The 24,979-nt window shown below is 39.2% G+C and overlaps 1 pseudogene; it reads left to right on the top strand.

Annotated features, from left to right (window-relative positions):
- The first annotated feature begins 4,897 nt into the window (after window positions 1-4,897).
- Window positions 4,898-7,410, top strand: LOC130836232 (zinc finger protein 791-like; annotated as a pseudogene).
- Window positions 7,411-24,979: the final 17,569 nt, after the last annotated feature.

Below are 24,979 nucleotides of genomic sequence, written 5' to 3'. Positions count from 1 at the left end.
GTACTGGTTCCTGCACCTCTCCAGGTTCCGTTGTGCTTCTGGAAGTCTCACCCTGACATGCTGGGAGGGCTAGTCCCCTACAGATCAACCCATCTGCTGGCACCAGGCAATATTACCACTCCTGGCATCCCAGGGGTGGTACTTCGGTGACAAGGGAGGTAAAAACACCATCTTTGCTTCCCCCCTTTCCTGGCCAATGCACCAGGAAATGTTGCGGGATTTTACAGAGTGAAGCAAGACACCAAGGCTATATGCAGGAAGCAGCATTTATTTGTGCTGGCACAGGCTCAGGGTATTGGTATCCAAAGACTGAGCCTCAAACAAAGTGGGGCAATTTCTTTTATACTTTTTTGTTACCTTTCTATACATTAGGCTTTCTTTGCCTCCCAAATAAGGTGACAAGGAAGGTAGAATGTGATTTGACTGGATACTCTTCTTTCATGGCCCCTGGGCCCTTTTAGAGTTACAAGGGCTACATAGTAACAGAGGTAGACAGGAAAACAGGCAAGAGGAGTTAGGGAGTAAACAGGCACATATAGTTAACAACTGGACCCAGCTACATTTCTCTCCAATTGAGTTATGGCCTCTGGGTCCTAAAGCTCCTAGAGTTCCCACCACGCTCTGCTCTTAACTCCAGCCACCCTCAGATACCAGTTTTGACTTAAGCCTTTATCATCTTTTTAGTGTTTCTTTAGGTAAAACAATCCAGTGTGAATGCCTATTTTTCTTAAAGTTTTTATTCTAGTAATGATCATTTGATGTTTGACTACTGAAAGTTAAGCCTCACCCCCCTCCCTTTTCCGCTAGTGCTTCTTACCTGGACAGGCTCATAAGAAAGCCTGGAGTCTCCTGCTCTGTGAACTGGTGTTTGTTGGGGTCTCTTCCTATGCCCTGTGCTACACTGTGTTGCATTGTTGTCCCCACCAAGCCCGGGTTGTATACATGGAAGACAGCGAGTTGAAAGTTTCTGTCAATTTTTTGTATTTTGGGAGCAGGAGTATGAGAGTGGGGCCCTCCTTCCAGTGGTCCTGGGTTGATGTCTGAGCCAGAACCTATGTGTGTTTAGAGTGAAGGTGTGACTGAGGCTGGGTTTGCCCAGACATTAGTGTTGGGGGGAGGACTGGGGGAGTAGGAGTATGATTACACCCTGTGAATGAGGTGAGTTCAAAACATAGTCACTACTTTAACAAGAGCAGTTATTTCAGAGAAAGTGAAAGAGAAGAGACAGGGAAAGGCAGCCAATAGGTGGTGAAATTCCAGAAGGCTCTCCAGAACTTTTTAAGTAACCCCTGTTGCCCCTGCATCTGTTGCAGCAAAGATCCTTACCCTCTGTGTTATGGTGGACAACACTCACAGTCTCAGCTTGGCACAGCAAAGGAATTAGTTCAAACCTAACATGAACTTGGGTTCCTTAGGCTCTATAAAGCAATCAATGTCATGAGGAGGCCTCCAACTCTGCTGGCAGTGATTGGAGGCTCTCTGGAGGGACCTTAAGTTGTCCATAGGCTTCTGAAGCAAGGCACTGCCCTAGGTCTCACATTAATATGCCATTAAAGCTGCAATTATCCCCCATAATGGGATCTCTCAAAAATAGAGGCCTCCACTGAGGTGCCTATTATGGCTTTCGTACTGGAAACAGCACCCCAGCAGCTCAGCTTGGCCACTCACACCTACTTGTGATAGGATGGAGCCAAATCTTGGCCCTCTGGCTTATGCTCCTTTGGAGAGATGGCATTTCTTTCTTCATTCCTTTGAAAGATGCTATGATGCTGGAGAAGCCACCACCTCCAACACCTTTGTTCCCTGGGTAGTTGCTTGGGATTAACTGAATGCCCAGTTCTGGGGAGTGCATAGACTAAGGATGACAGTACACCCTGGACCATGATGGAGCTCAGTGGTGAGTTGCTGTCCATCCTCCCTTAATTGGGACAGCCTTGATGGAGAACCAAACCCAGCGATCACCATACATGACCAGGCAGTCATCAGGATGAACCGTAATGTGTCAGTGCTCTTTTTTTTTTTTAATAGACTTCAGCTTTTTTTAAGCAGTTTTAGGTTTACTCAGGAGCTGATCAGAAATTACAGAGAGTTCCTACCTAACCTCTCTGCATCCACACAGTAGTCACTATTCTTTAAATCTTGTATGACTGGTCCATTTGTTACAATGGCTGAACCAATACTGGGTCATTAAAGTGGGCAGATGATAGTAGCATTCACTATTTATTTATTTATTTATTGGCTGCATTGGGTCTTCATTGCTGCATCCGCGCTTTCTCTAGTTGTGGCAAGCAGGGGCTACTCTTCGTTGTGCTGCATGGGCTTCTCATTGCGGTGGCTTCTCTTATTGCAGAGCACAGGCTCTAGGCACGTGGGCTTCAGTAGTTGTGGCATGCGTGTTCAATAATTGTGGCTCTTGGGCTGTAGAGCACAGGCTCAGTAGTTGTGGCATACAGGCTTAGTTGCTCTACAGCATGTGGGATCTTCCCAGACCAGGGATCGAACCACTGACAGGCACCATTGGCAGCCAGATTCTTAACCACTGTGCCACCAGGGAAGTCCCCAGCATTGACTTTTTGTGTTGCATAATGTATGGATTTGGCAAACGTATGATAACATGGATTCATCATTTCTGCACACATAGTGTAATTTTGCTTCCCTAAACTTCCTCTGTGCTCCATGGATTGATTCATCTCTTCCTCTAATCCTGAAATCCTCCAGAATCAAAGATCATTTTACTGTCTCATGCTTTTTTCTTTTCCAGAACATCATATACTTGGAATCATACAGCTTTGTCAGATTGGCTTCTTTCACTTAGCAATATACTTTTATGCTTCCTCCATGTGTTTTCATAGCTCAGTACCTCATTTCTTTTTGTCAGTGAACAGTATTTCATTATATGGATATACCACTCTTTTTTAAAAATTTATTTATTTATTTATTGGCTGTATTGGGTCTTCGTTGCTATGCATGGGCTTTCTCTAGTTGCAGTGAGTGGGGGCTACTCTTCTTGTGGTGTGTGGGCTTCTCATTGTGGTGCCTTCTCTTGTTGCATCACTCATTATTTATTTGACTCTTGAAGGATATTTTGCTTATCTCTAATGTATGCAAGTTATGAATAAAGCCCCTGCAGGTATTTGTGTATGGATTTTGTGTGAGCATAAGAGTTGAAGTCATTTGGACAGATAGCAAGGCGTGTGGTTGCTGGCTCTTACTGAGTATGTATTGTTGTGAAAGAAAGCTCCTGTCTTCCATCATAGGGCTACCAAATTCCATTTCCCCCAGCAATGAATGAAGATTTTCTTCACCTTTTCACCAATATTTGGTGTTTTGCGTGTTTGCATTTTAGCCATTAAATAAGTGTGTAGTGATAACTTGTTTCCTTTTTTTTTAAGATTTATTTATTATTTATTTATTTATCTATTTTTGGCTGCGTTGGGTCTTCACTGCTGCGTGCAGGCTTTCTCTAGTTGTGGTGAATGGAGGCTGCTCTCCATTGTGGTGCACATGGGTTTCAGTAGCTGTGGAAGGCAGGCTCAGTAGTTGTGGTGCACGGGCTTAGTTGCTCCTCCGCATTTGGGATCTTCCTGGCCCGAGGAACGAACCCGTGTCCCCTGCATTGGCAGATAGATTCTTCTTCTTTTTTTTAAGAAATTTTATTGAGATACAGTTAACATACAATAAACTGCATATATTTAGAGTGTACAATTTCGTATCCCAATCTCCCAATTCATCCCCCCAACCCTCCCTGCTTTCCCCACTTGGTGTCCATATGTTTGTTCTCTACATCTGTGTGGCAGGTGGATTCTTAACTACTGCACCACCAGGGAACTCCCTCTTGTTTTTTCATTTGCAGTTTCCCATTGACATTTGACTTTGAGCACGTTTTCATATTTCCTATTTCCCTTCCATATATCTTCTTTGGGGAGCTGTGTGTTCAGATATTCTGCCCATTTTTCATTGGGTGGTTTGTCTTACTGTTGATAATAATAGTTCTTTAGATATTTTGAATACCAGTCATTTATCACATGTGTGTTTTGTAAGGATTTTCTCCTATTCTGTGATTTTCATTCTCTTTACACATTCTTTCTTAAAAGAGGCAATTTTCATTTTAATGAAGTGAAATTATACTTATTTTCCTCTTATAAGCCTGCCATTGTTGTTCTATTTGATAATTTGTTACCAAACCCAAGGTGACCTAGATTTCCTTCCATGATATCTTCCAAGAGTTTACTACTTTTGCATTTTACATTGTTCCTAGTACCTTCTTACAGTATATTCTCTTTGCCTTTGTTTTTTTCTCAGTTTGAATATGAAATACTTTGGTCTCCATTTCTGTGTTTTCACGTTTACTGTTCACTGAGTTTCATGGACCTACAGGTATTATCTATCATTAATTTTAGAAAACTCTTAGTTGTTACTTATATGTTCTCACTTTTTTTCTTTTCTTTTAGTTAATTTCATTATATGTATCTTAAATCTTGTGTTAAAGAAGGCATACCAGGGTTCATAAATATTGAGTTGTATCTTTTAGTTCTTTTTGGTCTTTTTGTTAGACTGGTGAAACAGAGTTTTTTGAGTGCAGGCATCAAGAACTGAACATTTGAGTCATATTTAAAAAATGTCTTTCTTTTCTCTGTCCCAGTCTTAGGACACGTCCGGTTTGCCCTTTGAAGTCAGTGCTCTCATGGCTCTGAGTGGACTTATTTCAGGTTTTTTCATTCTTTTCTTATGAGATTGAGAATCACAGCTTCTGAATTCAGAAACCCCCTAACTAGATTTTTGCCTGGCAGTTGCCAGTGTGGCTGCATGCCCAACACTTGTAACTGAAATTGCAGAATGGAGACTTTCTGTTCTGTTGGAGAAAACTGCTAATGAAACGTATACATATTTTCCAATCATGGGAAAATTCACCATCACACTATTATGGACCTCAGTAACCCCCCTTGCAAACTGTAGCTCTTCACCTGTCCTTAAAGGCAGTAAGGCCCAGTATACTGTTAGGGTGTGATGAGAAAGAGATTTTTCTGGCACGCAATTGCAGTGTGTATTCTAAAATTTGGCTGGAAGCAGCCCCGAGGCACATGAGTAGAGGAATTTTGTGGTCTAAAATATTATTTCTACTGCCAAATGTCTGAGGTCTAGATATGAAGTAACTTTCTACCTGCCTCAAATTATATGTATAGAGAAAGGAAAAACAAGTATGTGAGAATTATTATGCAATTTAAACTCAGTGGTTCCCCAAAAGAATATTTACACTCAGGCACCTGCACCTGATTTCTTCTAAAGGTATGGAGGGCTTTGAGAGAATGTGGCCAGCTGGGCTTTGTTAAAAGTGTGATTTCTATAGGCCACCTGGACTCTAATGTTAGATGATGGGACTAGGAAAAAGCTTCCAGTTCTTGACTGTGTTTCTATTCATTGAAACCTCATGAGTCTTGATCCTCTGCCTCATGAAGTGCTATAAATGGAGTATCATAGGAACAAGAAGAAAGATTTTTTTCACAAGAAATCATTGTTAAAATGATATTTGTTTCATTTGTATAGCATTTCTGTCATTTCCCTACATTCTCTGGGCTCTTCCATTGCGATATAAGTGATAATATGAACACAGAAATAATGTGTATATAATTTTCATTTCTTCATGATGCTGTTAAATAATTGAGGAATTGTGGAAAGTTTCTCATGATGTAGTCATAGAATAACTCTTTGTAAAGAACAGAATCATATGTAACCTTCCTGTAAATGAAGTGTGGATGTCTAGTTTTCCAGTCTCATGTATCTCAGTGAACACATATTTTTGGTGTTTTAGGACTCAGTGACCATTGAGGATGTGGCAGTGAACTTCACCCTGGAGGAGTGGGCTTTACTGGATCCTTCACAGAGGAAACTCTACAGAGATGTGATGCAGGAAACCTTAAGGTACCTGGCCTCAGTAGGCAAGAATGAAGAAATTCCCTCCATTTGTCAATTAGAGAACAAGTGTTTCTTACCTGTCAATATTGTTCCAAGATGTGGAATGTGGAAAGGGAAGACATTGGTAAAGAAACTAGAAATGGTCAGAGCTCATCCTGGACCTAGAATCTAATAATTTTTCTATAATTTACAATACTTTGGGATCATTTTTCTGGGTCTGCATTTCAGGAATAAAATGGGAAGATCATGACATTGAAGATCAGATGAAAACCAGGGGAGAAAATTAAGGTGAGTAAGACTTATAATACAAAGCATTGTCTTATGAGAATTGTGGTCTATTATGAAAATTTTAAAAGAAGCAACATAACAAGTAACCCCAACTTCAAATTGAGTTATTCTTAGAAAATGTTTCCCAGTAATATTTTCTTAAATTGGATATAAATATTCAGTGTCTGCAAAATAGTTCATTTGCTGTCAGTATTAATAAAACCTATATTTGAGTATCACTTTTTAATAGAAAGTGTGAAGTCCCATTGAGAACATTCAGTATATTCAATTTCTAACAATTCACACATGGTTGAAAACCACACTTCCTATAATTCATAATAAATATAATAAGTGTAAAATGATGAATAAAAAAGTCATTAATAATGTTCTCATTTATTACAGAACTTTTAAGGCAGAGAAATTCTCTAAAAGTAAAGACATTAGTTCATGCAGAGAAAATTTCAACCTTATTCCAACTCTCAATCTGAACAAGAAAACTCCTGGATTAAAACCATGGGAATGCAGTGCATGTGGAACAGTCTTCACGAATCACTCATCCTTTAATAGACACATGAGACGCCACACTGAACAGAAAACACGAGATTATCAAAAATGCAGTGAGAAGTCACATAAATGTAAAGGATGTGGGAAAGCATTCATTTATCCTGGTTCTCTTCAAACACATGAAAGGAGTCACACTGGAGAGAAACCATATCAATGTAAACAATGTGGTAAAAATTTTAGTTCTCAAAAAAGTTTAAAAGTTCATGAAAGAACCCATACTGGAGAAAAACTCTGTGAATGTAAAATATGTGGGAAAACCTTCCATTCCACTTATGTTCAAGTACATGAAAGAATTCACACTGGATAGAAAACCTATCAATGTCAGGAATGTGGGAAAGCCTTCATTTATCTGTCTGTCATTCAAAGACACGTGAGACTGCACACTGCATAGAAACTATATAAACTGTGGAGAATGGGAAAGGCTTCTCTGATCTCAGTAGTTTACAAAAGGATGAAAGGATTCCCTAGATAAAACCTCATTTGTAAACAGCCTGGGAAACAACTTCAGTTGACCAACATCATTATGTGTGAAAACTCCCATGAAGAAGTAAAAATGTAAACAACATGAGATAACCTGATGGAAAGTACTCCAATGCCTAATGTTACAGAAAACCTTCAGTATGAAAGAGTTGTTTTAAAAGTTTATAAGATGGTGAGTCAAAAATTGTCTGCACTCCTGTTATATTAAAACTTCTCTTGTCTGCATTGTCTTAGTGTGGATAATTTTTGCCTCACACTCGTGAATATGTTGCATTTACTAAGGATCTTTCTTCAAGTGTATCCTTGAATGGTGGATTTCTACTAATTTCAGAAATAAATATTAATGTCAGGTAATTGTGTAATTTGTCTTTCAACAATAGTATATAAGATTTAAAGGTAGGGATTTTTCCTCTAATCAGTTAATGATTATTTTTCTTTCCATTTTAAGCCTGTTGGATCCATGGGTGAATTGAAGTGTGTTTCTTTTCTTTTTTCTTTTCTTTTCTTTCTTTTTTTTGGCTGTGCCATGCAGCATATGGGATCTTAGTTCCCTGACCAGTGATCGAACCCACACCCCCTGCTGTGGGAGCACAGAGTATCAACCACCAGACTGCCAGGGAAGTCCCCAAGTGTATTTCTAATATGCAGTTAGTCTTAAATTTTTATAATGTTTTTTTCATTCTCAGTTAATGGGCCATTGAAAAATGGCAGTTTGATATTGTTGGGATTTTCCTAGTAGCTTTGTGTGGCAATTCCTGGATATTCATAATCTATTATATATATTGTACCCTTTTCACTGAGAAAGATACTTTTTGGTGGAGGTGAGTGTAGGAGCCTTTTTCCATTTTCCATTCTATTAAACACTTGGAATAAATTTTATATATGGGAACAATGTCAAAAAGTATAGTTTCATGTAAATTATGCTTTGTATTTCCTTCTGACTGGTATTTGGTGAATAGACTGCGAGACTTGTGATAATACAAAAAATCTAGAGTTGGAGATATCTTGCCTGCGAGTAATATTAAGATGTAGACTTTCCAGAATCCATCCCCTTTTTTTAAATAAATTTATTCATTTATTTATTTTATGTATTTATTGGCTACATTGGGTCTTTGTTGCTGCACATGGGCTTTCTCTAGTTGCTATACATGGGCTTTCTCTAGTTGCTGTGAGCAAGGGCTACTCTTCGTTGTTGGTGTGCAGGCTTCTCATTGTAGTGGCTTCTCTTGTTGTGGAGCACAGGCCCTAGCCATGTGGGCTTCAATAGTTGCGGCACATGGGCTCAGTAGTTGTGGCTCATGGGCTCTAGAGTACAGGCTCAATAGTTGTGGTGCATGGGCTTAGTTGCTCCATGGCATGTGGAATCTTCCCAGGGCAGGACTCGAACTCATGTCCCCTGCATTGGCAGGAGGATTCTTTACCACTGCGCCACCTAGGAAGTCCCAGAATCCATCCTCTTTTTGGTTCCATATCAGCATTCACCAGTAGCTCACCTGTGTGTGATTTAAAAGCAGATGCAAAGAAGACATTCTTCAGATATTGGAGCTCCCACACTGGGAGAGAGGCAGATACATAGGAGCTTCAAGGACACCATCTTCCAGCAGATACATAGGAGCTTCAAGGACACCATCTTCCAGCTTATTTTCCAGATCCTGTGTCCTTGTAGACAAGAGCATCATCAACACCAACAAATGTTTGATTTCCATTCTGATAGATGTGTAGTTTCCCCTGATGTCTTCAGAGCTTACACATCAAAGATCCATCAGAGTTTGAATTTTTCCTGTAAGGCTTCTTGTGTCCACCACGAAAGTACTTCAGCGATTTATGGTTGGGAATATTCTCAGGTTCCACTCTTCTCTGGATTATGTCTTTATAATGTCTAATTTGTGTAGGAAACACTTAATGTTGTTAATAGCACTAGTGACTATGTGTTCCTGACTCACCATGGCATTCACAATGATGCCGCCAAAGAAGAATCACATGGGAGTTTGTTTCTCTGCTGCATTGTGCAATGGCATCCTTGACCCATTGTTGCCATGTGAGAATAAGCACCTTCCTTCTGTCAGGAAGACAGTGGGTTTTTCCTGTTACTTGTAGCTGAATATAACCCCTTAATGTGTTTTTTATTTTGCTTTATATGATTAAAACTGTGTGAATTTTTTTGTGAAACAGTAGTTTTGGTAGTCATTTTAAGTATTTTATGAACTCTTTTTGAATCTTTCATTAGCTAACAAATATTGTTATTAATTTCCTCAATGAGTATATTAAAGTACCCATTTTATTTATGAATGTTCAGAAAAACTTGCAGTTTTCTTCATTTAATCATTATACAACATGAGTCAGTTTTATCCTATGAATAGAGGGGCCAACTACCTTATCCTCAGGCCATTTTCTTATTTTTAGTTAGTTTTGTCATGAAACTAATTTACTCATTCTTATCTGCAAAAGTTAAATCATGTTTTTTCCAGTGCTGTCTTGCCAATGACCCACATGATCACACCTCTAGTCATTACTGGGGTGAAGTGAGTTCTATTAAGAGTGATTACAGTGAGAGAGTAGCATTGACATATATACACTACCAAATGTAAAACAGATAGCTAGTGGGAAGCTGCTGCGTAACACAGGGAGGTCAACTCGATGGGTGATGACTTAGAGGGCTGGGATATGGAGGGTGGGAAGGAGTCTCGGGAGGAAGGGGATATGGAGATATATGTATAAATACAGCTGATTGAGTTTGTTGTACAGCAAAAATTGGCACAAAAGTGTAAAGCAATTATATTCCAATAAAGAGCTTAAAAAAAAAAAAAGCTAACAAGAGAGAAAGCTAGGACGACTATGCCAGTGAACCCTTTCTGAAAGACTATACTTTAAAAAAAAAACAATTTTAGTGAACTGCAGTTGATATATAGTGTTGTATTAACTTCTGTATAGCACAGTGATTCAGTTATATATACATTCTTTTTTATGTTTTTTCCATTACAGTTTATCACAGGGTATTGAATACTGTACCCTGTGCTATGAAATAGGACCTTGTTGTTTATCTGTTCCATGTATAATAGTTTGCATCTGCCAATTCATCCCTCCCCAACCCCTCTTTTCTTTTCTTTTTTTTTTTTAATTTATTTATTTATTTTATTTATTTATTGGCTGCATTGGGTCTTCATTGCTGCACACGGGCTTTCTCTAGTTGCTGCAAGTGGGGGCTACTCTTCATTGTGGTGTGCAGGCTCCTCATTGTAGTGGTTTCTCTTGTTGTGGAGCACGGGCTCTAGGCGCATGGGCTTTGATAGTTGTGGCACATGGGCTCAGTAGTAGTGGCTCATGGGCTCCAGAGCACAGGCTCAATAGTTGTGGCACACGGGCTTAGTTGCTCCATGGCATGTGGAATCTTCCCAGGGCAGGGCTCGAACCCGTGTCCCCTGCATTGGCAGGCGGATTCTTTACCACTGCGCCACCTAGGAAGTCCTCCCCAGCCCCTCTTCGCTTTGGCAATCACAAGTCTATTCTCTATGTTTGTGAGTCTGTTTCTGCTTTGTAGGTATGTTCATTTGTGTAATATTTTAGATTCCACATATAAGTGATATCATCTGATATTTCTTTCTCTTCCTGATTTACTTCACTTAGTGTGATAACCTCTAGGTTCATCCATGTTGTGCAAATGGCATTATGTCATTCTTTTTTTATGGCCGAGTTGTATTCCATTGTATATGTGTACCACCTCTTTACTCATTCATCTGTCAATGGATGTTTGGGTTGTTTCCACGGCTTGTCTATTGTGAATAGTGCTGCTATGAACATAGGGATGGATGAATCTTTTTTTTTTTTTTTTTTTTGGATGAATCTTTTTGAATTATAGTTTTCTTCAGATATTAGCCCAGGAGTGGGATTGCAGGATCATATAATCTACATATTCTTAATTCAGTACATTAGCTCTGGCTTCTCAATACAGGGGGAACAAGCTTTATTAAAATAATGCAGGTACTTAGGACTTCCCTGGTGGGGCACTGGTTGGGGCTCCAAGCTCCCAATGCAGGGGGCTCGGGTTCAATCCCTGGTCAGGGAACTAGATCCCACATGCCACAACTAAGGAGCTTGCCTGCCGCAACTAAGACCCAACATAACCTAATAAATATTTTTAAAAATTAAGTAATAAAATAATGCAGGTACTCACTGAACAAATAAATAAAAACATAACAATAAAAATCCCCAGAAGGAATGGGTCTAGTACCTGGAGTTGCTACATTATATTTCCTAAAGTATCTAGTTTATATAAAAAATATGAGACGTGAACAGACAGGAAGGTAGTAGCCGTACAGTGAGAATAAAAAGCAATTGAAAAGTGACCCAACACTTACAAGGAAAACACAGTTAAATTACCAGGTGATGTCTCAGCAGAAAACAGGGCAGCCAGAAGACAGAGGGAAACATTCAAAGTGCACTAGGAAAAAAACCTGTCAAACAACAATCCTATATTCACCAAAACTACCTTCTGAAAAATGAACACAAAATATGGACTCTCTCAGATCAACAAGCACTGAAAGAATATATCATAGTCAATTGCCTCACAGGAATTAGTGGAGGAGTTCTTCAGGCTGAAAGCAAGGGACCCCAGAAGATAATTCACATCAACATAAAGAAACAAAAACATCTGTACAAGAAATTCTGTAACTAGAAAAGGCAGAATCAATACGTATTTTTTCTTTCTTTTAGCTGATGTCAAAGGTACTATATAGACTCTTATGTATATAATGTGTTATTAGGCCATAATATATAGCAATGTAATAGCTGTGTAGTATGTTTGCCATTTAAAAGCACAAAGGTGGGAGTAAAGGTGAACCGGCTAAGGAAATGACCACAGATTGTACTTAAGTGTAAGAAAATATTTGGGGGTTATATCATAAGTTGATAAAATCTGCATAACAATCATAACTCAAAAATGGCAAAACAGAATAGAGCTTTATATGAGTAATGGTCCATATATCACTGGAATTATGCTAGTATAAATCTGTGTCTTATTTTAATAAATTAGTATGTGTATGTCAAAAGAGCAACCTCTAAAACATATTTAATATATATAATGGAGAAATTTAAAAATGAAAGTGAAAACTTGAAAATATTAACTTAATGCAAAAGAAAGTTATAATAGAGGCCTTAAGAACTAAAAACAACATGAGAACTGTAGAACACAAAAAGTAAAATGGCAGGTATATTTGTAATTGTGTATTAATACTAGATGTGAGTGGATTACATGATCTAAACAGGAGGAAGAGATTGTCATCTCAGATTAAACAAACAAACCATGATCTAAATATATGCTATGCAGAGGAAGCACACTTTAGATTCAAAGACACCAACAGATTGAAAATAAAAGCCTGTGATACATATATCTGTGAACAACACCCACATGAAGACTGGAGAGATTATATAAATACTAAGCAAAATTGACTTGAATACCAAAAATATCAGTAGACATATTGAGGGACATTACATCATTCCAACAGGGTAAAACTTTATGGGTTGCATCTAAAACAGAACTTTTGAAAAATTATTATAACCATTAATGCCTCTACTAGCAAAGAAGGAAGATCTCAAATCAGTACCCTGTACTTCAAGAGACTGTAGAGATGAGGTCTTAAACACAAGGAGAAAAAGAATTAGTACCAATTAAAGTAGAAATGAGTGAAATAGGGAACAGTAAAATTGTAGAGAAAACCAATGAAATCAGAAGTGAGTTTGTTACCTGAAAGCTGGGTTTGCCTCTTGGTGGGTGTTCCGCAAATGACACATCCGAGCCAAAGATGGGGAGAAGAAAGGATTTATTTGCAGCAAATGAGAACACAGGGATCTTTCCCAAAGCAGTGTCACTCAGAACAGCAAAACTGGACGAGTTTTAAGCTAAGGGTATGTGCATATAAATGAAGGGGCTTGAGCAGAGGAGAATTCATCCAGGAAGTGGGGCAAAGGTCCACAGAGTCCAAGCTTTAGTTGATTGAAGTCAAGAGGGTCCACATCATCATTCTCTCCTCCACCTGGGTGGGGGCCTTAGTTCCCGCAGAACTCAAAGACATGTATCAGATTGTTATGTGTGCCCTTGAGGAGGAAGTAGGACTCTGTTTTATTGTGGATCTATTGTGACTTTTTTAAAAAATAAATTATTTTTATTTAATTAATTTATTGGCTGCATTGGGTCTTTGTTGCTGCACCTGGGCTTTCTCTAGCTGTAGAGAGTGGAGGCTACTCTTCGCTTTGTTGTGTGGGCTTCTCATTGCAGTGTCTTCTCTTGTTGGGGAGCACAGGCTCTAGGTTCGTAGGCTTCAGTACTTGCAGAATGCTGACTCAGTAGCTGTGGCTTGCGGGCTCTGGAACACAAGCTTAGTTGCTCTGCGGCATGTGGGATCTTCCTGGACCAGGGATCCAACCCATGTCCCCTGCATTGGCGGGCAGATTCTCAACCCACTTCACTACCAAGGAGGTCCTCAACATAATTTCTAAAGAGACAAGTATGACTCAATATTTCCTTTCTTTTATGGCTGAATAATATTCCATCGATTGAATAAAACATATCATATTTATATATTCATCCATTAATGGTGATAAAAAGAAATTTTCCCATATTGAGATATGGGGAAGCCATTCTGGCTTATACATAAGTTAAGTTGAATTTTATGCTAACTAAAATAGCCTGTTTGTGGCCTATCAAACATACATTGTACATCTGCTTTAATTCTTAGAGAAAAGGACACATTGAGCGAAAGCAAAGAATGTCCATGTTACAAATAAAGATTACATGCCTGCCTTCCTGGGATGCCAGTGATGGTACTCCTGTGATGAGAAGCTCCCTTCCCAAGGGCCAAGGACATACTGTTGAAAGCTTGAAGAAATTAACCGTGACTTGTTTAGTGTTCTTTGTTCTGAGAAGATATAAAACTGTGCTAGAAACTATGCCTCTCCAGAGCAGTTTCTCAGAGTAATCTGGGAAGCGGGCTTCCTAGCTAGTCCTACTTTGGCTCAAATAAAACTCTTTTCTGCTCTCATTATAGATTGTTTATTGATTCTTTTCATTGGCAATGGGCATTTGGCTTGCTTCTACTTTTTGGCTACTATGAATCATATTACTATAAAATGTGTAAGTTTTGGTCAAGCGTGTTTTCATTTTCTTGGGCATATACCTAGAAGTGGGATTGATGGGTCATATGATAACTCTAGGTTTCACATTTGAGGAACTGCAGACCTTTTTCAAGAGTGATTTCCCCACTTGTCTTCATTCCAACCCATATGAGATTTCAAATTTCTCCATGTATCCTAGATGAAATTTATTACCTCACTTTTTTATTTTAGCCACACTAGTTGTTAGGTGGAATCTCATTGTGGTTTTAATTTGCATCTCCTTGATGACTAATGATGGCCACAATCTTTTCATATGCCCTTGACAATTTGTCTATTTTACTTGGAAAAATGTGACTTCAGATGCTTATCAGATTTATGTTGAGATAATTAACTTTTTGTAACTAACTTATAAGAAGTATCTAGATATTTTCAATACAAGTTCTTTTTTAAATATATGATTTGCAAATTTTTCTTCCATTCTAAGTGTTGTGTTCATTCTCTTGCCTTAAAATTTTACTTTTGGGTTTCCTAGGTGGTGCAGTGGTTGAGAATCTGCCTGCCATTGCAGGGGACATGGGTTCGATCCCTGCTCCAGGAAGATCCCACATCCCACGGAGCAACTGAGCCCGTGTGCCACAACTATTGAGCCTGTGCTTTAGAGCCCGTGAGCCACAACTATTGAGCCCATGTGCTGCAGCTACTGAAGCCCACGTGCCTAGAGCCCATGCTCTGCAACAAGAGAAGCCACGGCAATGAGGAGCCTGCGCACCACAATGAAGAGTAGCCCCCACCCACCACAACTAAAAAGAAAGCCCACACAGCAAAAAAGACCCAACACAGGCAATAAAATAAATAAATAAATTACTTAATTAAAAAAACTTTACTTTTAATTGTGATAGTATACACATACCATAAAATTTACATTTTCACCATTTTAAGTGTATAGTTCAGTAGCATGAAATACATTGACTTTGGGAAACCAATCTGCAGAACTATTTTCATCTTCTAAAACCAAACACTGTACCCATGTTGACATAAAGAAATAGACTGCCAGTTATTTCTCCAGCAAAATATGGGTTTATCCAGGACTACCAAAGAATCGTAATTTGGGGCCTGCACCTTGGCATGCAAGTTCCAAGCAGGAACTTCCCTGGTGGTCCAATGGTTAAGACTCTATGCTTCAAAAACGCGGGGCTCAAGTTTAATCCCTGGTCGGGGAACTAGGATCCCGCATGCCATGCAGTGTGGCCAAAAAATAGAAAAATAGAAATAAAAGTTAAAAAAATAAAGAAGGGAAAAGGAATTTGGGAGGGCTATAGTAAACAAAGAGTTTTGCACAGCAAAAGAAACCATAAACAAAAGAAAGACAGAATGGGAGAAAATATTTGCAAAGGATGCAACCAACAAGGAATTAATCTCCAAAACCTACAAACAGCTTATGCTGCTCAATATTATAAAAATAAACAACTCAATCAAAAAATGGGCAGAAGACCTAAATAGTCATTTCTCCAAAGGAGACATACAGATGGCTAAGAGACACATGAAAAGATGCTCAACATCGCTAATTATTACGGAAATGCAAATCAAAATTACAATGAGATATCACCTCACACCCTTCAGGATGGCCATCATTAAAAAGCCTACAAACAATAAATGCTGGAGAGGGTGTAGAGAAAAGGGAACCCTTCTCCACTGTTGGTGCGAATGTGAATTGGTACAGCCACTATGGAGAACAGTATGGAGGTTCCTTAAAAAACCAAAACTAGAGCTACCATATGATCCAGGCATCCCACTCGTGGGCATATATCCAGAGAAAACCATGGTACAAAGGATACATGCATCCCAATGTTCTTTGCAGCGCTGTTTACAATATCCCAGACATGGAAGCAACCTAAATGTCCATTGACAGATGAATGAATAAAGAAGACGTGGTACATGTGTACAAGGGAGAAAAACCATTCTACTTTTTATCTCCAGGAATTTAACTACTGTAAGTACCTCCTACCAATAGAATCATACAGTGTTTGACATTGTTGTCAAGCTGATTTCATGTAGCATAATGTCCTAAGTTTTATCTATGTTGTAAGAGGTATCAGAGTTGCTTTCTTTTTAAAGACAAATAATACTCTGATGTATGTATGTACCATATATTTTTTAATCTATTCAACCATTGATGGACACTTTAGTTGATTCCACTTATGGCTATTATAAATAACATGAAATGAACACATATATCTGTTTAGACATATCTGTTTGAGTCACTGCTTTCAATTCTACTTCAATTGACAGAAGTAGAATTGCTACATTAGTGACTCATTTTGCAATTTTTTGAGGAATTGCCATTTTTTCATACCATCAACCCAGTTTTATATTCCAAGCAATAGCACACAAGGACTCCAAAGGATAGTATCACTTTCTTGATAGTTTCCTTTGAAGCACAAAATTATTAAACGTCCAAATTACCTTTTTTTTTTCCATCTTTTTTTCTTGATGTATTATCTCACAATTCTTTGCCCCATCCAAGGTCTGGAATTTTTTTCCTGTCTTTTATCTAAGTGTGTTGTAGTTTACTCTTATGTTCTGGTCTTTAACCTTTCTGGTAAATATTTGTATGTGGTGTCATTTAAGGCTAAAACTTCTTTCTTTCACATGTAGCCATCTAGTTGTCCCAGCACCAATTTATGGAGAAAAACATATTCTCACCCCATGCTTGGCACTTTTTTCAAAAAAATCAGTTGACATAGATGTATGGATTTATTTGTCAAATCTCAATCTATTCCATAGATCTGTATGTCCATCCTTGTTCAGTACCACACTCTCTTGATTACCATGGCGTATTATAAAGTTTTGAAATCAAGAAATGTTAGTCCTACCAGTTCATTTTCCTATTTCAAGACTACTGTGGCCTTTCTGGTTCCCTTACAATTCCACATCATTTTAGGAAACAGCATGCTAAATTGTATGAAGTAATTAGCTGAGATCCTGATAGGTACTGTGTTGAATCTCTAGTCCTGTGGGGAAGAGTCCCATTTCAACAGTGTGAAGTATTCTGTGCTATGAAATGCAGGTGTCTTCCCATTTATTTATACTTTAATTTTTAAATTTTGACCATGTTTATAGTTTTCTGAGTATTCATTTTGTACTTCTTTTGCTAAATTTATTCCTAAGTATTTCATTCCTTTTGATTTTATTAGAAATGTATGTCTTAGTTTCATTATCAGATTGTTCACTGCAATTGTTTAAAAGTACAATTAATTTTTATATTTTGATCTTGTGTACTTTCGCTTTGCTGAATTCAATAATGAGTTCTAAAAGATTTTTATTGGATTCTTTATATTTTTCTGAATAGAAGATATCTCATCTGGAAGAAGAAATAGTTTTAAATCTTCCTAACCAATCCTTATGCATTTTCTTTTCTTTTCTTGCATCATGATTTTGGCTCAACTCTCCAGTACGTACATTGACTAGAAGAGGCAAGAATGAACACCCTTGTTTTGTTCCTTATTCTTTTGTTTGTTTGGTTGGTTGGTTTTTGGTTTTTGGCCATGCCACGAGGCTTGTGGGATTAGTTCCCCAACCAGGGATGGAACTCAGGCCCACCTATGGCAGTGAAAGCCCAAGTCCTAACCACCAGGCGAGGAATTCCCATTGTTCCTTATCTTGAGGTGAAAGCGTTCAGTCTTTCACCATTAAACATAGTATTAGCTTTGGGTTTTCCACAGATGCTCATTATGAAGTTAGGAAATTTCTACTATTCCTGGTATGCTGAGTGTTTTAATCCTGAAACATTATTGCATTTTGTCAGTTATTTTCTCTGAGATGAGATGATCTTGCCATTTTTGCTTTTTACTCTATTCGTATTCTTTATTACATTAATGGATTGTAAGATATGATCCAACCTTTCATCTCTGTAATAAGTCCAACTTGGTCACGGTACATAATTCTTATATATATTGCTAGATCAGGTTTGCTCATGGGTATTGTACTTGCCTCACTGGTGTGAAGTATTCTCTCCATTCTAATTTTTTAAAGAATTCACAAAGAATCAGTATTAAATAAGCTTTGAATGTTTGAAAGAATTTTGTGTTGAAGCCATCTGGGCCAATGCTACTTTGCGAGTGGTTTTTGTTTACTAATTCAACCTCTTCACTTATTAAAGTTCTATTCAGATTTTCCATTTATTTTTGATTTTGGCTTCAGTAGTTTGTGTCTTTGAGAAATTTGTCCATTTCATCTGAGTTATCTAATACATTGCCATATAACTGTTCATTGAATTTTTAAAATCTGTTTCATTTCTTAAGGTCAGTGCGAATATCCCCTTTGTTTCATAATTCTATGACTTTGAAACCTCTCCTTTTTGTAGATAAATTTAAAGATTTGTCAATTTTGTTAATATTTCCATTGAATCCACTTTTGCTTTCACTGATTTTCTCTATGATTTTTCTCCATTTCATTAATTTCTGCTCTAATTTTTATTATTTCCATTTCTCCTTACATTGGGTTTGGTACCTCATCTTTTTAAGTCTGTTTATGTTGCTTTTAAAAAGCTTTGCTTGGGGGCTTTCTTGGTGGTCAAGTGGCTAAAATTCCATGCTTCTAATGCAGGGGGCTGGGGTTTGATCCCTGGTCAGAAAACTTGGTCCAACATGCAGCAACTAAGAGTTTGCATGCAGCAACTAAGATCTGGCACAGCCAAATAAATAAATTAATAAAAGTAAAAAAAAAATTTTTTTTAAGCTTTGCCTGATAGACTTCAGGGAGTTCAGGTCTTTAGAGTACTTTCTGCCTGTTCTCTTTGCTTGGTCCCCTGCAAATAAACACTGTACTTTCCTTCACCACAACTTGGGGTTAGTAGATTGGTTTTACTGCAAGTCAGGCAAGCAAACTCGACTTGGGTTCAGTAACAACAGAGAGAGCAGTGGGATGAGAGAGATCTTGGCCATGCAGAGATCACCTTGAGGACCCAGAAAGCACTGGATACTGTTGCGAGATAGGTTGGGACCAGGCTCTGCCCATTTCAGCCTCTTCCCTTCAAGAAACAGTGGGCGTGTCCTCCAACCAAAGGGAGGGAGTCACATCCTGCAGCTGCACACTTCACAGAGGCAGAAATCCTGGGCAGCGCCTGCCGTTTGTTTGGAGAGGACTCCCCTCACATTGTGGGAGCCACGCAAAGAGGCCCCAGGCTGCAGAGGGTCTGGCTGAGATGCCATTTCCCACAGGCCAGGGGACTGGAGATCTGCAAGGGGATTCTTGTACCAGAAAAGAGCAGGGGCCTGCCTCGGTGGCCACATGCCAAACTCCCTTTGGAGGTAGATACTGGGGAGAGGAAGCCTGGAGTGGTCAGCGCATGTGCTGCTTTAGCCTCAGGGTAGACTGTGCCACAGACCTTGGGGAGGGTGATTTAAGGACAGCCGGGTGCCTGAAGGACCCCTATCTAGGACAAGGCAAGGTGTCTCTTTTTAACATTATTGGTGGTTTTGAGACTGTTATGCAACTGTGCTCGTTGGTGCAGAGCTGATGTTTATGCAATAACGGGGAATGTTGTGTCCGAGGTGACTGTGCCCGATTACTTGGTGTCTGGGTTTTGCCACTGAAACCAAGTACTGCCACTGTTTCACCTCACTATCACCATTACACAGAGAAATTTTCCGAAGTGAGTCAGTGTTGCATTTAAACGTTTCCCTCAAAAACCAATAAATAAATAAATAAATAAATAAATAAATAAATAAATCCCCCATATGTAATAGGTTCAAGACCCGCCCTGGGAGGACACGATATTCATACCCAAGGGTTAGATTAGGATATATGTAGGCAGATCTGATTTGGGAAGATCTATTAGATGACCCTTTATGTTTCAGACCACAGCATTCCCAGGATACGACTTGGGAAACCTGTGTCAACTCAGAGGCAGATGCCCACTGGGAAGCCCTATCACATTTTCAACAGTTTTGTGAATAATATGAGGGCAGGTGTAGCCCTAGAGGGTGTTTTCTAACTTCAGAGTGGGTTCCAAGAAAGCCTTGTTGTGCCTGATGTCCTTCCCCATTCTTCCAGTTCTTCCTAAGAAGGATCCCAAGTTGGTGGAAGGAAGGGTTGCACACGTAGCAATTAAAGTTCAGGAGAGTTTAACATTCTCCTACCATGTGACATCATTTTTGTTATTTTCTTTCTTCTTTTTTTTTTTTAATTTTTAAATTTTCTATCTATGGCAAAGCTCCCATAGTTTGAACTCTCAATTCCTCAAATCACTCTTTGTTTACTATAGCCCTCCCAGCATCCTTTTCCCTTCTTTATAAGAATCCTCGGGAATTCCCTGGTGGTCCAGTGGTTAGGACTCTGCTCTTTCACTGCTGAGGGTGTGCGTTCAATCCTAGGTAGGGAACTAAGATCCCGCAAGCTGTGCAGCACCAGAAAAAAAAAAATCCCTGCTCTCACAACAAGGTCCTTCTATGTAGCACAGGGAACTATACTCAATATTCTGTGATAAACCATAATGGAAAAGAATATTAAAAAAAGAATGTCTAATACGGGGATATGTGTATAAAAACAGATGATTGAACTTGGTGTACCCCCCCCAAAAAAAAAAAAGAATGTCTATATGTGTGTAACTGTCACCTTACACTACAGCAGATATTAAAACAACATGGTAAATCAACTATACTTCAATAAAATTAAAAAAAATCCCTACTCTCCTTGCTGCAGAAGAACGTGCAGTGGCTTGCCAAGGTTGCAGACCCTAATTGCAATTCTTTGGTCATCCTGGATAAACCCATATTTTTCTGAGCAAATAACTAGCAGTCTATTTCTTTAGGTCAACATGAGTACAGAGTTTTGGATTTGGAAGATGAAAATAGTTCTGTGGATTGGTTTCCCAATTTCAGTATATTTTATGCTACTGAACGATACAATTAAAAATGGTGAAAATGTAAATTTTATGATGTGTTCATATTACCACAATTAAAAGTAAAATTTTAAGGAGGAGATTGAAAACATAACCCTTAGGGTGGAAGATAATTTTGCAAATCATATATCTGAAAGGGAACTTGTTTTGAAAAGATCTAAAGATCTCATAAATTAGTTATAAAAAGTCAAATAACACAATTTAAGTATGACAAATGATCTGAATTCATACTTTTCCAAGTAAAATAGGCAAATGATCAAGAGCATATGAAAAGATTCTGGACATCATTAGCTATCAAGGAATGCAAATCAAAACCACAATGAGATACTTCCCTTCACAACAGCTAAGATGGCTAGAATCTAAATGTGTCAAAGGGGCTTCCCTGGTGGTGCAGTGGTTAAGAATCCGCCTGCCAATGCAGAGGACATGGGTCCGATCTCTGGGCCGGGAAGATCCCACATGCTGTGCACATGTTGTGCACCACAACTATTGAGCCCTTGTGCCAAAGCTACTGAAGCCTGCGTGCCTAGAGTGGGGGCTACACAACAAGAGAGACCTTGCACTGCAATGAACAGTTGCCCCTGCTCTCTGCAGCTAGAGAAAGCCTGCATGTAGCAACGAAGACCCAATGCAGCTAATAAATAAATACATTAGTTAATTAATAAAAAATGTGTCAAAAATAAATGGAGAAATTTGGTTTCTCATACATGGGTGGAACGAAGATAAAATGGAGTAGCAACTCTTGAAAAAGGTCTAGAAGATCCTCAAATATTAAACCTAGAATTACAATATGGCCTATCAATCTCACGTCTAGATATACTCTCAATAAAAATGGAATCACACTTGACCACAATTTATACATAAATTTTATAGCAATATGATTCATAATAACCAAAAGGTAGCAACAATCCAAATGTCTATATACAGATGAATAGATAAATAAATTGTGTTTAATAATAACATCCAACCAATGGAATATTGTTATGACATATAATAAATATTGATAATTAGTTGTCCCTTGAAAAAATTATGCTGAGTGACTGAAGTCATTCAAAAGGTAGTATATTATATAATTCTTTTCACATGAAAGATCATAATAGGGAAGTAGAAAGTAGATTAGTGGTTTTCTAAGGCTAGGGATTGGAGGAGGAGGAGGGGAAGGTTAGCAGTGATAGCTAAGGAGCAGAGGAGTTATATTTTATTTTATTTTTAAGCTCCTTATTGGAATATAATTGCTTTACACTCTTGTACCAGCTTATGAGGTACACCAAAGTGAATTAGCTGTATTTATACACATCCCTATATCCCCTCCCTCCCCTGACTCCTCCCACCCTCCCCGTCCCGGCCCTCCAAGGCATCACCCATTATCGAGTTGATCTCCCTTTGTTGTACAGCAAATTCGCACTAGCTATCTATTTTACAGTTGGTAGTATATACTTGTCTATGCTACTCTCTCACTTCGTCCCAGCTTCCCCTTTGCCCCCCGCTCCCCCAACGCCATGTCCTCCAGTCCATTCATGGAGTTATATTTTAAATTGACAAAAATCTTAAAAAATTGACTGTGGTGACGACTGCACATATCTACAAATACACTGAAATCTTTTTTTAAAAATAATTTTTATTTTATTTACCTATGTATTTTTTGCGCTGTGTTGGGTCTTTGTTGCCGTGCTTGGGCTTTTCTCTAGCTGTGGCCATGGGGGACTATTCTTCCTTACGGTGCCTGGAGTTCTCAGTGCAGTGGCTTCTCTTGTGGAGCACGGGCTCTAGGCTCACAGGCTTCTGCAGTTGTGGCCCACGGGCTTAGTTGCTCTGAGACATGTGGGATCTTCCTGGACCAGGGATCAAACCCATGACCCCTGCACTGGCAGGTGGATTCTCAACCACTGTGCCACCAGGGAAGCCCCTGAAATCTTTATTTTTTTTTTTTTTTCCTGAAATCTTTAAAATGTAGACTTTTTAATTTTTATTATTTATTTATCTTTGCCCTGTGGCATGGGGGATCTTAATTCCCTGACCAGGGATGGAACCTGTACCCCCTGCAGTGGAAGTTCATGTTGTGAGCTGAGCACAGGTTGGAAAAGAATTTCCAGACACAAGGCAGGACGCAGGGAAGGTAGAGTTTATTAGAGAGAAGGTTGCTGTTTAGAATAGCAGGCCAGCTTCCTGGTAGCCAGGGAAAGCTAACTCTGAGCATGGGTTGCTTGCCTGTGTTTATAGCCAGGGAACCTGCAGCTATCTGCTGACTGGGCAGAGAACATATACTTTTAGTGTGCTGAGCAGGAGAAAAATGGGGCAAATGTCTTTCCTTATGTGGGATGGGCAAGGGACATGGCATGCTGCTTGAGAAAGTTTGGGACATTGCAATTGTTGCATAGTACAGAGTGATAGGAGTCCTGTAGCTCTTTGTTCTGGCAATATTGGCCTTTTGAGTCTATCTTGTTCTTGGTCCTTGGAGCACACCACAGTTCAGAGTCCCAATTACTGGACCACCAGCGAAATCCCGAAGTGTATATTTAGTGGGTGCCTTCTATTATACAATAAGTGTACTGCATCTCAGTAAAGGTATTCAAATAAATCAATGCATGAAATGTTTTGTAGTGGCAAAGAGTTTTGCAATGCAGTCTCCGGGGAATATAAGATTTTCCAGGTTACTTAATATATCCATCTCTTCAGTTAGTTACCTTTATTTTTGTTTCCTAGCTTAGGAAATTTCAGTTATACAATACAACATAAGTGTATCAGATCATCATGTCTCAATCCTTAAATGCAATTTTTTACAATAAATAAATTTATTTCTTGGCTGTGCTGGGTCTTCGTTGCGGCACGTGGGCTTTATGCAGTAGCAGTGAGTGTGGGCCTGCTCTAAGCCCGCAGGCTTCAGAAGTTGTGGCTCGAGGGCTAAATAGTTCTGGCTCTTGGGCTCTAGAGCACAGGCTCAGCAGTTGCAGCACACGGGCTTAAGTTGCTTGGAGGCATGTGGGATCTTCTCCAACTAGCCTTGTCCCCTGCAGATTCTTCACCATTGCACCACCAGGAAAGTCCCCTTAAATGCAATTTTATTAGTCAGTTATATTTCAAAAAAGATGGGGTGGGCAGGAAGATTTTCCAGTTTTAAGTACAACTTATTGTGTTTCCTCTATCAGTGGAAATATGCACAGAATTGCCTTATACATATTACAGCTGTTGATATTTCAACGCTTTCTAGGCACAGAGGGAGCACTGATCTAAAATAAAAATTTTTCCACTGTAGAATGTACACCTGAGAAGTCAATAAAGACACTTCATAGCCTGTGGTTTGACTGGGATTTGTCCTGGCACCCAGCTAAGGCTGAGTGATTTAGATCTCCTACCAGAGCCAAGTGCTCTGGGATTCTTTAGCTTCAGTACCTAATGAGTGGGGAACGGGCAGGGAGGGGTGGAAGGCTCAGGGCTGTCAAGGACCAAAGATGAAAACGGAGCCAGCCCCTTTATCACAGACGGTGAGTTCACATCTAAGTGTCTGCGTTTCTTAACAAGAAGCACAGTTCCATGAGCGGCCACACGGCCTTACACCACGCCTTTCAGCCCTGGAGGACGTAAAACCTTCCTGTTCCAGGCCGGTCTGGCCTGCGCCATCCTCTTATCTGTACTGGCTTCTTCTTCAAGCTGAATCAGGAATTCCAGTGCAGGAGGAGCTGCGGAAGACAGCAGAGGCAACCCCACGCCAGGAAAAAGTTCTCTTACAAAGGCAAAAGTGCCAGGCAG

The sequence above is a fragment of the Hippopotamus amphibius genome, chromosome 15, assembly GCF_030028045.1.
Source record: "Hippopotamus amphibius kiboko isolate mHipAmp2 chromosome 15, mHipAmp2.hap2, whole genome shotgun sequence".
NCBI lineage: Eukaryota > Metazoa > Chordata > Mammalia > Artiodactyla > Hippopotamidae > Hippopotamus > Hippopotamus amphibius.
Note: the sequence above shows the minus strand (reverse complement) of the source record. Positions and strands in the feature narration are given on the sequence as shown.